Here is a 15863-nt window from a genome sequence, read left to right on the forward strand (position 1 = left end):
AGGTTAATGTATTGAGTTTTTTAGTACGAGCTAACTAATTCTAGGAGCTGCTTAGCACGTAAACATGGTAGCTTTAGAGGGGTGGAATTTGATAGTTACGTTTAGCCTGAGGTTGGACTTGGGCAAGCCAAGTGTGACATATATCCGCTTACTTGCAGTGAATTTTTATTTAATTACAAGCTCGTGCGCTATATACAACAACCTTGAGATTCATAAATGAACAACATATCATCTCATTATGTTGTGTAATCCTAAAATTCTATTTTGTATTATATTGGATATAATTTTTATGAAACTCTTAGTTTTTGCTACTCAATGAGTCTAAATTGTATAATAAAATCAGGCTGAGTAGAGACATCAATTTATCAAGTTGATATAGTTTTCGATAATTATATTATCAAGTTTCATGAAATCAAATCTGGTCTTTATCAAGATCTAGGAAGATAGAGAGATATTTGGAGAGAGCAATCTCTTCTTGCATGGTCAATTATTTTACAATGTGTTCTACCTCGAAAAAGTTGGTAGTGATACAATAAAACCGGCGAGACCCACTGCAGCCTCACCCACTCATGGAAGTGGAGACGGATGTCTAACTGAAATCAATGGATGGAGGGAAAAGTTGAAGAATCCTCACCAGCCGTGTCATTGTAGTTGTGTGAAGCAATGCCCGTGAGATCTCTGTCATTTGTTACTCCTAATCCATGGGTATCCTTCAAGAAAAATGCTAAATGTCAAGTCATAAATAGACAAGAAAACTATCAACATCCGAGCTTAATCAATCACCAAGACTCCGATGGTTCATTCTTGTTGCAATACTACATGATATATGAGAATCCATGAAGGCTTGTGCTTAGATGTTAGAAAAATTTTGGATATTTTTACAGAGTCCACGAATCTAAATAATACTTTCTAATTGATCTTTTCCTATGAGGCCATGAAACATTACAAATTATATTTATAGCAGATCTAGCTCACGAACCCAATTAGAGAAGATTAGAGGTTAATCGTGATGTTTGTGATTGAATTCAACTAGATTTGAAACTTTTGCTCAACAAAAATTGCGTTTTGGCTAGATTTTTTGGGTGAGATTATGGATCCTCGCACAGAAGATTTGATCTAGGATGGTCCTTGAGAAATACTAACCACCTATGCATCCTCTTATTCTTCATTTTGATAAAACAGTAGCGGAGATGGCTCGCAGTTACTTGGATCAAATGTATAGAAAGTAACCATCAAGATTTGTATATATAGAGCTAGCTTCTTTCAAATAGGTCGAGGTTGTATTAGTTGAGCTATAGTCAAATTTACATAAACAATTATTTATATAAAAGGTATGTATTTAATAAAGAAAAGGCATCATTGCTAGTTCTTTGCCTAAGCACATTTTTTGTGGAAATTCTGTTGGGAGTGGGACTGACCCTAAGACAAAGAATAAAATGTACACCCTTTCATTAGTTCTTGTGCTTGCAAGGGTTCTTTTTTCAACTCAGAAGTAGGACTTCAAGTTTTGTTTGAGAAAGAAAAGAATTAAATCCAGTACATTACTTTTTTGTTGCTGCTACTTTTGTTGGACCATTTGAATAACCTCTCATATGAATCATGTGTTTCAAGAATGTTTTAGGAGAATTATGCACATAGCACGCTCTAAACACTTGGAGGGTAACATATGTAGTTTGCCATGACTAAAATTCTTCCAGTTTTCTTTTGCTATATCATATTTCCAATCAATTATGAAGGCTAGGTTCATTTCACATGCAGAAAATCTTCCAGACTTTTACCCTCCCGAATGCTCCACATAAATTGAGTGTCAGGCTTCTTTTGAATCAAGTTGATCTTGAGGCAACTCATGCACAGATCATTTAAGAGATCCAGTGAAAGATAAATATAAAAAAATATTTAGATATAATAATAAATAACAATTTATAATAGATAAAACTATTTATTTTCTTTTTCTTAAGATTAATTAAGCTAAGTTCAAGTAGCCTAGTCTAGCTCTAGCTCAGATTATTTATTGATTGAGCAAACTAATTCAAGCCACGTATGAGCTACTCATACAGTTGTTCATATCACAACTCTCCCCGTTGTTTTATTTTTTATTTTTTTGGTAGCTCTTCCTGTTAGCATTACCAAGCTTGTTGATCGGTGCTTATTTCCACAAATTTTATAATTAACTAGTAGCTACATAAGTAAATATAGTACGGAAATTTTACCTACCAATATATCTTATTTAAAAGTAATGGTAGATTGTCCAATTTCAATATCCAAACTAATAAACTTGGTCTATATTATAAAAATGCTTGGAAATCAAAATTTATATATTTTGATAGTCCCTAACTTATCACTGAATCAGTGCAAAAATGAATGCTATCAATCCTACTAGTATGGAAACTTATATGATAAGGCATAAAATCTGCTTCTTGAATTATGGTCTTTACATCTTAATATATAGATAAATTTGTATTTACTATTTTAATGATTAAATTATAATATAAAACAGTATCATGCTATTAAAACCATTCATTTTGATATCCACTTGATGATTAAATTAGAGATCATTAAAATATATGAATTTAAGTTTCCAAGTATTATTTTTTGTAGTCTAAATCATGTTCAATAATTTGAATTTTAAATTTACATAATTCATCATTTTGAAGCCAAACACTGTTTAGATTTAAAAATCTTATATATTCCGCCATTTAAAAAAATGTAGATTCCCCTCCCCACCCTCGCATTTGCATGGATCATTTTCTCATCCCTAGTGTCTCTAAATCCAACCAAAGCGCACGAGTCGTACCTTCTTATAATTTTCCACCCATGCATCCGTATCATACATGCTAAAGTCTAGTAATTATAAGTGGATGATGGACTTTGGCCTGTAATGACATGCATGAAGGGATTAGTCGCTCCTACATGATCATGACATAGTATGTTCAAATTTATAATTCATAATTTAATTTTGTCATGATTCAGATTTTTATATTATTTTATTTTATTTTTTATTTTTTTATTTTCTATGGGGATATCTCTGCGAAGAGATGCATGTCTCAGCCTATGTCATCACATGTCTTGAGTTGCACCCTATTGAAGCCCATAAGTAGGGAATTGTAAGGTGTAGAATAAAAATTAGAAATAAGAAGATTGTGAGAATCTCTATAATTTTTTATCCTACATTTTAGAGTTCTATTCTATATTATTTTCTTTTATATTATGTTGATATTGCACTTGTCAACCTAAGTCTTTACTATTGCACTAAAGCAATGACCTCTAAACTAATATAGCCAATGTACCAGAAAATTCCAACATAATTTACCAAATCCACTTAATCAATTAATTAGCTTTGATAAGTCGGCACATAAAACTATACTCTTTCTATGATTAACAAGTAATTCCCCAGCCTAGTTATACCCTATGTCAGCATAATTGCATTATTTTAATATATAAAATGACATGAAAGCATTTGAAGTAATATGAGGCTAAATAGTATCACCTCCCTTGCCATGCCATATGGCAAAATAAAATAGGAACTTTAAGAAAAAATATTAGGATTGCATAAAAATACGCAATCACAAGACATTAGCTCAAACTAGTGAATTCATCGCTATAGTTAATCAAAACATTGATAAAATTCATAATTAGATTTGATGCTTGTTCAATGGTTTTATTCAAAGGCATGTCCTTTTTATAAGCAAAAGATCATTTGCATACTAATTCTGATTTGTTCGAATTATTCATATGGTTTCATATAAGTTTAGCAACCTGCAGGTGCATGCCTTTTATCAGTTGAGGTGCACCATTGCTCTCATGTCATGCACCATACCAATGTTGCAGGAAAACTTGTCACATAACATCATACCATGAGACCAAATACCCTTAAAATATCCTCACTGTAATCATTTTTCATTTCTAATGCTCTTCATTTTGTTGGCTGACTTCTGCCGTTGACAAGTAGACAGGTTACCTGTTCAAGCGTCAACAGGATAACTCCAATCATTGTCTTCTCTCTCTCTCTCTCTCTCTCTCTCTCTCTCTCTCTCTGTGCGTGTGTGTGTGTGTGTGTGTGTGTGTGTGCAACTTCTTCCCGTTGGCCCTTGTCTTCTCCACCTCATCCAATTATTCATCGCCAATAGTTACCGTTCGTTCTTAATTAGGTAGCCCTCATCCTACGTGACAAGTCTTCTGTTTTATTTTTCAGACTTCTCTATAGTTTGGGACCTCCTGGCATGTTACTTAATACTAAATGCCTCCCCCTGATTTAAAGGACCATGGCATCATACCTTTTGTCCGCCATTCCGTCGTCATCTCAAGGCATCCTATGATAATTAACCAAGCTTCACTTCGGATCACACATGCACATGTAGGCATGCACACATGCACATATATATGTATGCGTGTATATATGTATGTATATATGTGCATTGAGATCTTATGGTATGTTGCTTGTATTAAATGCCTCTCCCTCCTCTCCACTAATTTGGTGGGTCATGATTTAAAGCACGATGGCATCACACCATTCGTCTGCCATTCCATCGTCATCTCAGGGCATCGTGAAAGTAAGGAACCAAACTTCACTTTTAGGTCTGTCTGTCTGCTTGTTTATCTATCTATATACAAATGGAAACCTTTAGTTCACATCATCATGATCATCCTGCATCCCCTATTAAATTAATATTCTTTTGCAGTCTCTTGTTAAATTGATATTTTGGCACATGAACATGATTGTTAACCAAATTTGGTTCTCAAATAAAATAAAAAGAGCTTTAACAATCTCTCCCTCCCTCCCTCTCTCTCTCTTTCTCTCTCTCTCTCTCTCTCTCTCTCTCTCTCTCTCTTGAGGTAATATTGAGAGCACCACCAAAGAAATTATATAAAGAATTATGAGTCAAATATGTAGGATAAATACCTCCTAAGATTTGAATGCAGATCCTAATTCTTCTGGAGGAGGGGTATAATTGATGGACTATATTTTAATGTGTAGTTTGCCACCCTGAAAACTCCTATAGATCGATATTAAATCCCCATATGTTGTTTGACATAGAATGTGTCACGCCCCGAGCCCGAGGCGCGGCAGACGCCGCACGCCCGCACGGCGGGCCGCACGGGCGCGCAAGGCATCGAATTATATCAAAGCAAATACAGATGTTCAAAACTGACATAATTATTTAAATTGTTCAAAAGCGGTCTTACAAAATTCCAAAATAACATATGCCAACATAATTCAAATGTCCAAACTAAACTAACTAAAATGCCAATAACTGAAGAATCATCGGAAACTCTAACGCACTCCCCAATCCCGTGCGATCAAGCCTCTGGATCTGAAAAATGGAGAAAACAGAATAATGAGCTACACTAGCCCAGTAAGCAACAAAATACCCCAGAGTGGGGTCAGAGCATATCAGATCAAAATACAGGATAATGTTTGAAACAAATCACAAATAATATCATTTTTGTTTTTATAAAACTCTGATATCATAGTCTCAACATGATAGGCTACGGCCACGTAACCCAGTGGTATGGGTTGCACAGAGTGCCAGAAACCACTATTGTTAGTCACCGGTGGAAACGGTGTCCAGAAACCACTATTCTAATCACCGGTGGCGCGGTGTCGAAACCGGTTCCTCACAGAATACAAGTCGACAGGTCCAACGTATAATCCCCATTGGCGGGGCCAGAGCAGAACAGAACAGATCATAGCCATGCTGAGAATACATATATATAAAAACAGATTTCATAAATTTTCCAGTCATAGTTTACGGATTTCAAAGCATAATTTTCAATTGAAATTTAACATGCCAGACATATTTCAGAATTTAATCTATTTATCAAATAATTTAGAAATCACACTCGAAGTATTAAGTTACTTACATCTTCTCGCTTGATTCCTACTTCAGATAGACGGATCAGGTTCACCTGTTTAAATTTAATTAATTCCTTATTAATTTCAGAGCTAAGCAAAATCCAAAAATAATACTATTGGTCACGGCCCAACAGGGTCTAGAGTTGGCCCATAATGGGCATGGCCAGATAGGGCCCATATTGGGCACGGTCCAATGGGCCCACATAGACCCAGCTAAATAGGGCCCCCAAAGTTGGCTTCTAATTGGTTCATTTATGCAATAAAATTTATTGCAGGGACTAATACTTAATTACAGGGTACTGTTCTATAATAAACTTTAGTGGAGGGACCAATCAAATATATTTGGGGAGCCTTATGTAATAATCTTTCTTATAGGGACCAAACATAAATTACAGAATACCCTTTTTGTGAAATAATATACTGGCAAGGGCTTATCTACAAAATTTCATTTATTGGCCAAATGGGTTCGGATTCCGGGTTCGGGTTCAGGTTCGAGCTCCGGGTTCGGGTTCAGAGTTGAACTGGGTTTCGGGTTTGGACTGAGTTTCAAATTTGGACTGGGCCCACAAAAGGGTACGACCCAAATAGGGCCCGGACTAGGCTGAACTGGGCCCGATTTGGGCCCACAAAAGATTATGGCCCATCTGGGCCCAACACTATTGAACTGGGCCCAAGTTGGGCCCACAGTGAACCAGGCCCAAGTTGGCCCAGTTCGGCCCACGATGGGCCTTCATCTTTCCCAAACTCCCCATGGACAGGGGAGATGGGTACCAAGAGAAGGGAGAGGGGAGAGGGGAGAGGGCTGGCTAGGTGGCCGAAGGCCACCCCTCGGTTGACGGCCAGCCGGCCGCGGAGGCGGCCGGCGGCCGCTGCGACGGCTAACGGGGAGGAGGGCAACCGAGATGATCTCGGTTTGTAGGGCCGAAACAGAGGAGAAATCAAAGGTAAATGGCAACGAAATGAAGAGCCAAAGAAGAGGCCTACCGGTGGACGATGGAGGCGGCGGATCCCGGCCGCAGGTGGCTCAGTTCGGCGGTCAAGTGGCGGCGATGGCGGTGGGGCTCTCCGACAGGAAGAAGATTTCAAAACAGGGGAGACTCGCGACGGGGTTTCGGACAGCGCTCGGCCGGGAGGGCACGCCGGTCACCAAGGAGAGGAGGAGGAGGGAAGGAGGGAAGAGGAGGAGGAGGAGACGGAGGAGAGGGAGGAGGGCTCGGGTGATCTCCGAAGGAGGAGGAACGGGGGTTTTATCACCCCATTTCAACGGCTCTCCGTTGCGGGAATTGCGGCGGAGGCGAAATCAGCGGCCGTGCGTGCGGCCGCGAGGTGGACGCGGGACGACCGCGGTGCAGCCGCGGGATGCCCGCGGCGTCTCTGCGCCCGAAGAAGGAGGGGATCGCAGACGCGATCCCCTGCTACGCCCCTTCCAAAAGAGGCGTTGGGCTGAAGTCGGCTGGGGCTGCCGGCTTCAGCCCAGTATCTCACAGAATGTATATGAACTATGAATAGATTTTACTTGGAATTGATTTATCTAAATCCAACAGCATCATTCTCCAGAAGAAGGGCCCCAATGCACTTAATCCAGGTAAAGCGAAGTACTTCATACCTAATTAGTGTTCTAATGGCCCATGAAATTAAACTTTTGTGCTTATAAGTTAAGCTCTGATGAAAATATTTGCTTCAGACTATATCCCATTTTAGATGACTCAATCAATAGACACATCATAGCATGGGAAAAACAACTTTCCCATGTACTTCCTGTGGAAGTGAATTTTGTGAATGTAAAAATATATATCAATTTTCGTCATAGAAGATGGAACTTCAATTTTAATTAGTTGTTGACTTGGGTATTGTCTTATTGATTTCAAGCTAAATATGACAAATGAATATTTACTAACATAATATATCTAGAATTTTCTCAATTAAAACATAGTACATGTAGAACATAAGGTAGCTCAATTGTGGTTTTAGTCACGTTAGCTTCCTCCTACTTTAGATTTTGACATAGCCTTTCTTATCTGAAGGACTTACATGTAGAGTGGTTGCACTAATAACGCACAAGCCAAAGTTGGCTTGAAAAATATGACATATGAGGTGATACATAATGCTGTAGGTGCATGAAACTTTCAAGATGGTGAACTTGAAACAAGTGTTTCAGAAGACACATATAACCCATCTAGAAGATCATCAAGCCTACACAAATGAGGCAATGTTCAAGCTATGTGTCACAAGCATTGGAAATACTCATGCAGGCTTTTTTGACTTGGAATGTACGGGGATTTTAGAGCATTTTGCACTAGGTTGATGGCAGAATCCTTGCGCAAAGGTACCAATTATTTGTGGTTGCAGAAGAGGATGGACAGACACCTCTTTTTTGTTAGTATATCAGCAGGAGATGAGAGTGATGAGTCCACATGGTAGTCATCAAGTTGTATTCTTTCTGATGAACCAAATTGTATTAATCATTTCTTCTCACAAGAACAATATGACTTAATTGATGGTAGATGCACTTTTGCATCATCCTGTCTTGATCTAATGATCGGGGCCTATGAGATTTGGGAATTTGATAAGGAATGTAGACAAGTTAGTTTCTTGTTAAATCTCTCAGTTATCTGCATATATATACCACACAAGAGAAAATATCAAAATTTCTTTTTGATCCTTATCAATATAATGAACATGTTTTCTCTTCTATATATTAAATCTTTCAGTTCAGAAGAGATGAGGAAAATGTTCAAATTATTTTAACTCTGCTAGGATATAGCATATTTTTCTTGTATGAGTAAGAATCAGGAAGCCTTTCTTCCTTCATGAATAACAAGAGTTTGGTCTGAAGCTGTGAAACTTTCCCCTCCAAGGCTACTTGGACATATGGTGCACATCAGGTTAACATGCTAAAGGACTAGTTCTCGAAGAGAATAAAGAAGATAGCTGCTCGTCGAAAAGCTTCATAACCAAAAGGCAACAAGGAAAAGTAGAGGAAGACCACAAGTCATACTTAGCGGACTACGTCATTGCTGAAGTCTCCTAGCATAGAATCCACAAGAATTGGGAGAAAGATGAGATTTCAGTTATGCCACCTTTTTCACATTATGAGAGTGAGAGAATGTAAAGAAAACTTTTCTATACAGTCCTCATAGTTGTTTAGAAATCCTCCATTCACTTGTTATCTTTTTCTCAGAGTGGATAAACATAACGACGACCATTTTCCATTGATCTAGAAGGATCCTAGTTTTTAATGATTTCTCTTATGATCAATACTTTTACTACTTCGTATTTGCTAGATGCTTGGAATCACAAATTTGGTTGCTACACATTTTTATTTCTGTACCCCAAGAAGTGCAAAAGGGGAACCATGGGATGTATTTGTCAAAAGTGAGTCTCTATAGGGGAGTTAAGCATGAGTAGAAAGGAGAGGATAATAGGAAATACTTCATGAGAAAAAGTAAAAAAATGGACTATATAATTTGGTTTTGACGCGAAAGAGTTATATTGTTGTAAAGAATTATAATCTCTTATAATTTAAATTTTTAGATAAATTTGTCACCATTGTGGCACTAATTATATTGTACAGGATTATTTCATTGCTGAAAACCATTGTTTGTCATTGTAATGGCAATTAGTTGAAACTGAAACAGACCAATTTTCCAATGCAGCAGATAAGTTTTTCCAGATTTATTTTTGCTTTCATAAGAGCCCATCATAGCTACTCTTGATACTCTATAATGGCTTTGAGGCATGATTCCCATACAGTAGTAAAAAGATTGTGATCCAGCACTCCTCCACTATGATGATCCAAAAAATTATTGCAATTGGTGCCTTGGCGAATTCAGAACCTTTTACCTGGCCTAGGTGAAGCCGGTCTCAGATAAACCTCAGACAAGGCTTTGTTAGTTCAGGGCCATATTTGGAGCAAGACCTTCACATTCACAACCACAAAGTCTCCAATCATATTGAAGGGACAGATCACTCCCAAAAAACCGAAAGTTAAAAGTCATGGAAATTAATGATGCAGTGGATGTGAAGTAATGCAAAGGAACCTTGCAACTCTTTGACCAAAATGAATAAGGTCCTATTTACGATCTAATCAGCCATCATTATTCTGAATGACTGCTTCTTTTCTCTATGAATTCCAACTATTATTCTTTTCTTCTTTTAATATATGTGGTGGTTATGGGGGGCTATCCCCCTTAACCTCCTTTTCATCAAAATTAAATCTCCTATAATTATTATAATGAATTGTTGATCCATAATTTCCTCTTGCAGCAACAGAAGATGTTGATTGGGGGGGAAAGATAAGGACTAAGAGAGCAAATTGGATTTCTGACTCCTTAAAGGCAAGCACTCCTTGCATGCTTAAAAAAAAACATTAAAATATAGGAGACTGGTTGAGTGAAAACTTGAAAAGATCGATACAGCCTAGCCCATGCCTAACAACCTTTTCAAGTGGGAAGAATTGACGAGAGAAAAGGAAAACAAGACAACCACCATTCACTTAAAAAAGAAGATCGCTTTTACCTTTTACCTTCTCTCTCCGGTAGCTTTAGCATGGTTCTAATACAATGTAGTGGAGGATAAAAGTCTCCAACTAGAGTTTCTTTAGCAAGGAATTCAGATATAATTATGGAGCACACTAATTATTGAATCTATTTGTAGTCACTTTTTAAGGCATATCAAGAGGGAAGTGCTTCTAGTTTTGCAGTACTGCATATGTCGACTACATTTTTGATTTTTTTGATTTTTATTCTTTTCTTCAAAAGATAGTGGGAGTAATATCAATTAAGTATGACAATTTATGGCCTGACCAAGACTGATCTTAGATAAAAAATTTCAAATTTATTATAAATAGATCCAGATCATAAACGAGTCACTTGACTTAACCTGATCACTTAGCTCGGTGATTCTTGGGTCCCTGCCCATTTGCCAATTGTTAGAGGTCTGGCTCTGGCCAAGGACCGAGGTAGGGAAAGGGTTGAGGCCCTCAATGATGAAAACTGGTGGCGGCAGTGGTCGAAAAAGGGAGAAGGGGATGGAACAGAGCAAAACAAGGGATCCTTTTCTCCGAGCAGGTTTCGGCCGATTTCTCGTCTGGCAGTCATGAATCCTAGTCGTGGGAAGAAGAAGAAGGAAAGGGAAAGAAGGTTAGGGCATTACCTTGGCTCTAGCGACGTCCAAAAGCCCCGATTTTTGGCAAGCACAATGACAGGATGTCGTGACTTTGAAGGGAGTAAAGAGGTAGAAAAACGTCGCGGCACTTGTCCCTAGAGTCTTTGCAACCCTAAGACTTCTCATCCCGATTAAGATCATCGGAGAGGAAGAAGACTCCTCTCAAGAGTCTTCCTCTACTAGAATGCGGGGCGAACATGATACACTCCCCTCCCTTTTGGGCCAAGATGACCAATCAAGTGGACTGGGCCTAGTTTGCTGGTTTTTCAGTTAGCTTTAGTGTAGAAAATGTGTCAAAATGAAGATCAGAGAGACTAAGATATGGAGAGAACATGTGGAGCTTAGAAAGTGAGAAGCAAAGCTCCTTCCCCACTTCCTAAAATACTTAAACCTGACCTTCTAGGTCTCTATTGGCATAAGGATATCTAGGTCTGCTTCCTGGTGGTTCAAAACAACTTTGGGGATCCAATGGATCCCACAAAGTGGATTCTTTTCCCCCCCAACTGCCCCACCGCATTGGAGGGCCTCCATTGGATTGTTAAAGATCACATAGGTTCAAAGGCAGGCTTGGGGGGAGAACAAGGAACAAAGTATGCTAGCTAGTCTAGATTTGGATCATGGAGAAGAAGCTGTGTAGGGTGGCAAACTTGCCTATGCTTTATTTGGTTGCTACATGTCATTGGTTGTGTATGTTGATATAAAGGCATTAAAAGTGTTGGAAATAATTTGACTAGAAACTGCTTTATCATTATTTTATAGAAGTTTTCTAAAAAAATAATCTACTAAAATAAAATCAGAAAATTGAAAAGAGCTTGCCTGGATTGAGGCATATGATATATACTGCCATACGAATGTGATTGGCCCTCTACGTGTAGGTTTGCAGTGATCTCGTCCCCAAGGTATAACAATCCGACTCAGTTCGTTCCTCCTCTAATGAGCACGATCGCTGAGAGGCTTGACCTAATCAACTCCTTCAATTGCCTAGAAAAGAAGAAAAAGATAAAAAGCAGAAAATTAAAGAGTGGAAGAACTTTGTTTGTAGAAAAAACTCTCAGGAGATAGAGTACCAGTGAGAAATAGAGAGAGATTGGATTGGATTAGGATTAATCTTAAAGGAGTCTATTTATAGACTATTCGAAGACCAAACAGATGTGATGGTTCCGAAGATACGTAATGTTTCGGAAACACCTATCTTTTCGAAAGCCAACATTATCTTCCGAAGAGTCACAACTCTTCTAAAAGAGGCATCTCATAAAAGGATATTTTAAAATATTTAAAACAACTAAAGGTTATGAGATAAGAAAAAATTTATATCTTTTTTTAATTTGATACTCCAACAATCCCCCACAAAAGATTTAATTTTTTTAAAAATTATATAGTAGAATATTTGGACAACTTATCTTGTGCAATGGGTGAGGTGTTCCATGGACTTGAACCTCATTTAGTGTTGAAAGTATCTATATGAAGAAACTATAGTGGATTAGACCTGAAATTAGGTCGTTTGACTCAGATTTCTACTTATTACACACATAATACAGATCAATTGGGTCTTTATGCGGTTAGCGCCATTTAAAAGCCTTGTGCTTAGTACCTTGATTTTTTTTATGAAAAGTTTATTAGGGTTAGCCCAAACTCCTAGTCGTGGCCTATACGACACTTCTCATATAGGTAAGTCCTCCAAGGATATTTGTGACATAATACTCTGCAAATTTTCTATCTTGGACTTATTAAGAGTATAACTCAATCTTTCCAATATATATTTTTGTCATTGATAAGAGCACTCATCGTAGGGATGAGAGGAGATATACTCTAAAAAATGTGCTCCGACATGATCACTGAATCAACTTCGTTTCTACCACATTGAACCTCATTCATTGGATCCCCAATCACAGAGATTGGCCGCGGACGGGCACGGGGTGGAGCGCAGCCGGCACGCGGCGCGGAGCGGCGGTGGCATGCCGCCGGGCGGTTGACGGCTCAATTGTGCCCGAGTCCCGCGGCCACCGCGTCGCCCGGCCGGCATGAGGGCGGGAGGCAACCGGGCGGCGCCTGCAGAACCGGACGCGATGGCCGACGCCGCACGGCGCCGACGGGTCCGCACCGAAAACCAGCATGGTGCGGATCGACCGCTGATGAGGTCAGAGGTTACGTGCGTCAGCTGGCCGGCTAGCCCGAGCGGCGGCCGGCACGCGACGCGGATCGAGCAGCCCTGACGGCATGCCGTTGGGTGGCCGACGGCTAAACCGTACCGGAGTCCCGCGGTCGTTCGGGCGGCGGGGCGCGTGCTGATGGAAAGGCCTACGGCGGCGAACCGTCCGCTCGGCCGGCCGAGCCTTCCGCAGCGGCGGCCGAGATGACCGAGCGAAGCCCCGGCGACGGGCGGCGCGCGTGTGTCCGTGCAGCCGAGATGACCGAGCGAAGCCCCGGCGACGGACGGCATGCGCGTGTCCAGCTGCAAATAGGTTGGGTCGAGCCGTGACCTGACTCAACCCGACCTACACAAGACTCGACCTGATCCGAATTTTAGGACTCGCGGGGCCGGGTCATGTCCTAAATTTGGATCCGTTTTATTTTTCGGGTCGGGTCGGGTCCACCCAATTTTGACCCGGACCCAGACCTAGTCCTAACCCGACCCATTTTTTCTTTGGGCCAGTTTTTTATATTATATAGTGGAACTTTGAATATAAAACTACATAGACCCGGGCCCGACCCGATCCGAATGATCCGTCGGGTCCAAGTTTGTAGGCATGGACCCGACCCAACCCAACCCGACCTAATTTTCAACCGGTCGGGTCCGGGTCCAAAATTAGGACCTACCAGATGATCGCGCTCGAGTTCTCAAAGGTAAAACTCTCTGATTGCATTCTGTTCTACCTTTTGATTCATCGTAATTATGATAAGATGTTATCATCATTCTAGGATTCTGAAATCGATCTCGGTGTATTAAAAAAAAATATTGATAAGTTTTTGTGGTGGAGTTTACGGAAAATCTTATTGGTTTATAATTAGTTTATCTTTCTGAGACTTTATGAAGACTTTAATCGAATCCTGCTATAGAATCGTTGAAATGCTGTAGTTGTAGATGCGGTACATGATAATGGTGGGAATTTGTTGGGGTTTAGGGTTTATTGGTCAGGGACAGACAAGGATTGAAGTAAGGGTAGGGAAAAGGAGGGGAGAAGATAGATGAAGGATTTCAAAATTTTAAAGCACTCGCAGTTCCATTATAGTCGATCTTTTAATTTTCTTTGGGGGTTGATAAGTCTAATAGTCCCTCATCTCGTATTACATTACATTGTCATCTTTTTTCAATAAGATGTGCTTGGCTATGGAGTATAGCACTAAGTTAGACGCCATATAAGGATTAAGCAGACTTTTGCAATTGAGTGTCAAGATAAGATCTACCTTGCAAGGATTGTTATCGAATATCTTCCAACAAAAAATTATGTCAGGAGGGGCCTTCCATAAACTTTGAAGGTCAGTTGGTATAAAGGAAGTTCTAAATCCATGCAGCTTGGGAGAACCCCTCTGAAATTTATTTGAACATGTAGAGAGTGCCAAAAAAAAAAAAAAGATGACATTTTTTAACATAGGAAATTGTATGTATGTGTAAGACGTTATAAGCTAATGAGTTAAATTGTAATGTAATCCAAGGTACGTCGTACCGGTACCGGTAGGCGTACCGGTCGCCTACCGGATCGGTATGGTTCCGGTTCGAACTAGTTTGAACTGATACTGATTTAGTACTGATAAAGCTAGGTGCACACGTGGAAAAAAGCCGTGCGCACGTGTTTGCGTGCGCCCGACGTTAAATGCCACTTTGTGGCATTGAATCTCCTGCTGCCCAATGCGGGCGCGGTTTCCAGCAAGGAAAACCGTGCAGGCGCCCTGCCCCACCTGCAAGCCGGTACGAACCGGCCCGGTTCGCATCAGTACGCCGCGGGAAGCTATCGGTTCCCGCCCCATAGGGGTCGGAACCGTTTTCCACGGATGAACTGTACCGATTGGCACCAGTACCGGTATGGTACGTGCTGAACCTGCCCGTATGGATCGGTTCAGCAAACCATGGTGCAATCCCAAATTGGTGCATAAACATCATATAATTTTATTCCTCGATTAGGGGCTTAAGCTTCCCAGCATGCTTAGCTTATAGTGGGATTCATATAGTGAGTTACTCTTTGGGGAAAAGGTAAAATACTAGAGCATCCAATATTCCAACTATATTTTGAAATTTTATTGATGAGGGGTAGAGGTGGCATTAATCATTTCTGTGCATGTTTATAACTGAATCAAAACTAATGGTCATTCATAATATCCCATTCATTAGTGTAAGGAATTAGGGTTAAATGTCTAACAACTCTTCTTTGTTTAGCATATCCTAACCATTGGTGGGCTTACTCCATGACTCTAATGTCAAAAACAATTGACTGAAAAAAAAAAAAGATTAAATAAATTACTTTCTTTGGTAGGTTGTCATTCATAGGTGGTCTACTTTTATGTAGTAACTTACTGTTATTTCTTTTTAACATCAATCTCCCTGAAGCAAGAATAACTTGTGCTTGAGGTTGTTTGGTCAGTACAACCTTATCCACAAACAATCTTTTTGTTTGACTGCAATGTGGGGATCCATGTCACTGTCCAAGTAAATTAATACTTAAGACTTAATTTGACATTTTTTAAGACTGTTTTCTCGTGTTTCTTGACACTTGGTTCACTGTAGGTGCCAATAGTTCATGTGCTGTAATATGTAACATGACATAACCCAACATAGGGATATTGTCATGAAAATAAGACTATGAACGCATATTACATTTATTTAGTTTTGATAAAAGAAACAAAGCTA

Source organism: Phoenix dactylifera, unplaced genomic scaffold (genome assembly GCF_009389715.1).
Source record: "Phoenix dactylifera cultivar Barhee BC4 unplaced genomic scaffold, palm_55x_up_171113_PBpolish2nd_filt_p 000557F, whole genome shotgun sequence".
NCBI lineage: Eukaryota > Viridiplantae > Streptophyta > Magnoliopsida > Arecales > Arecaceae > Phoenix > Phoenix dactylifera.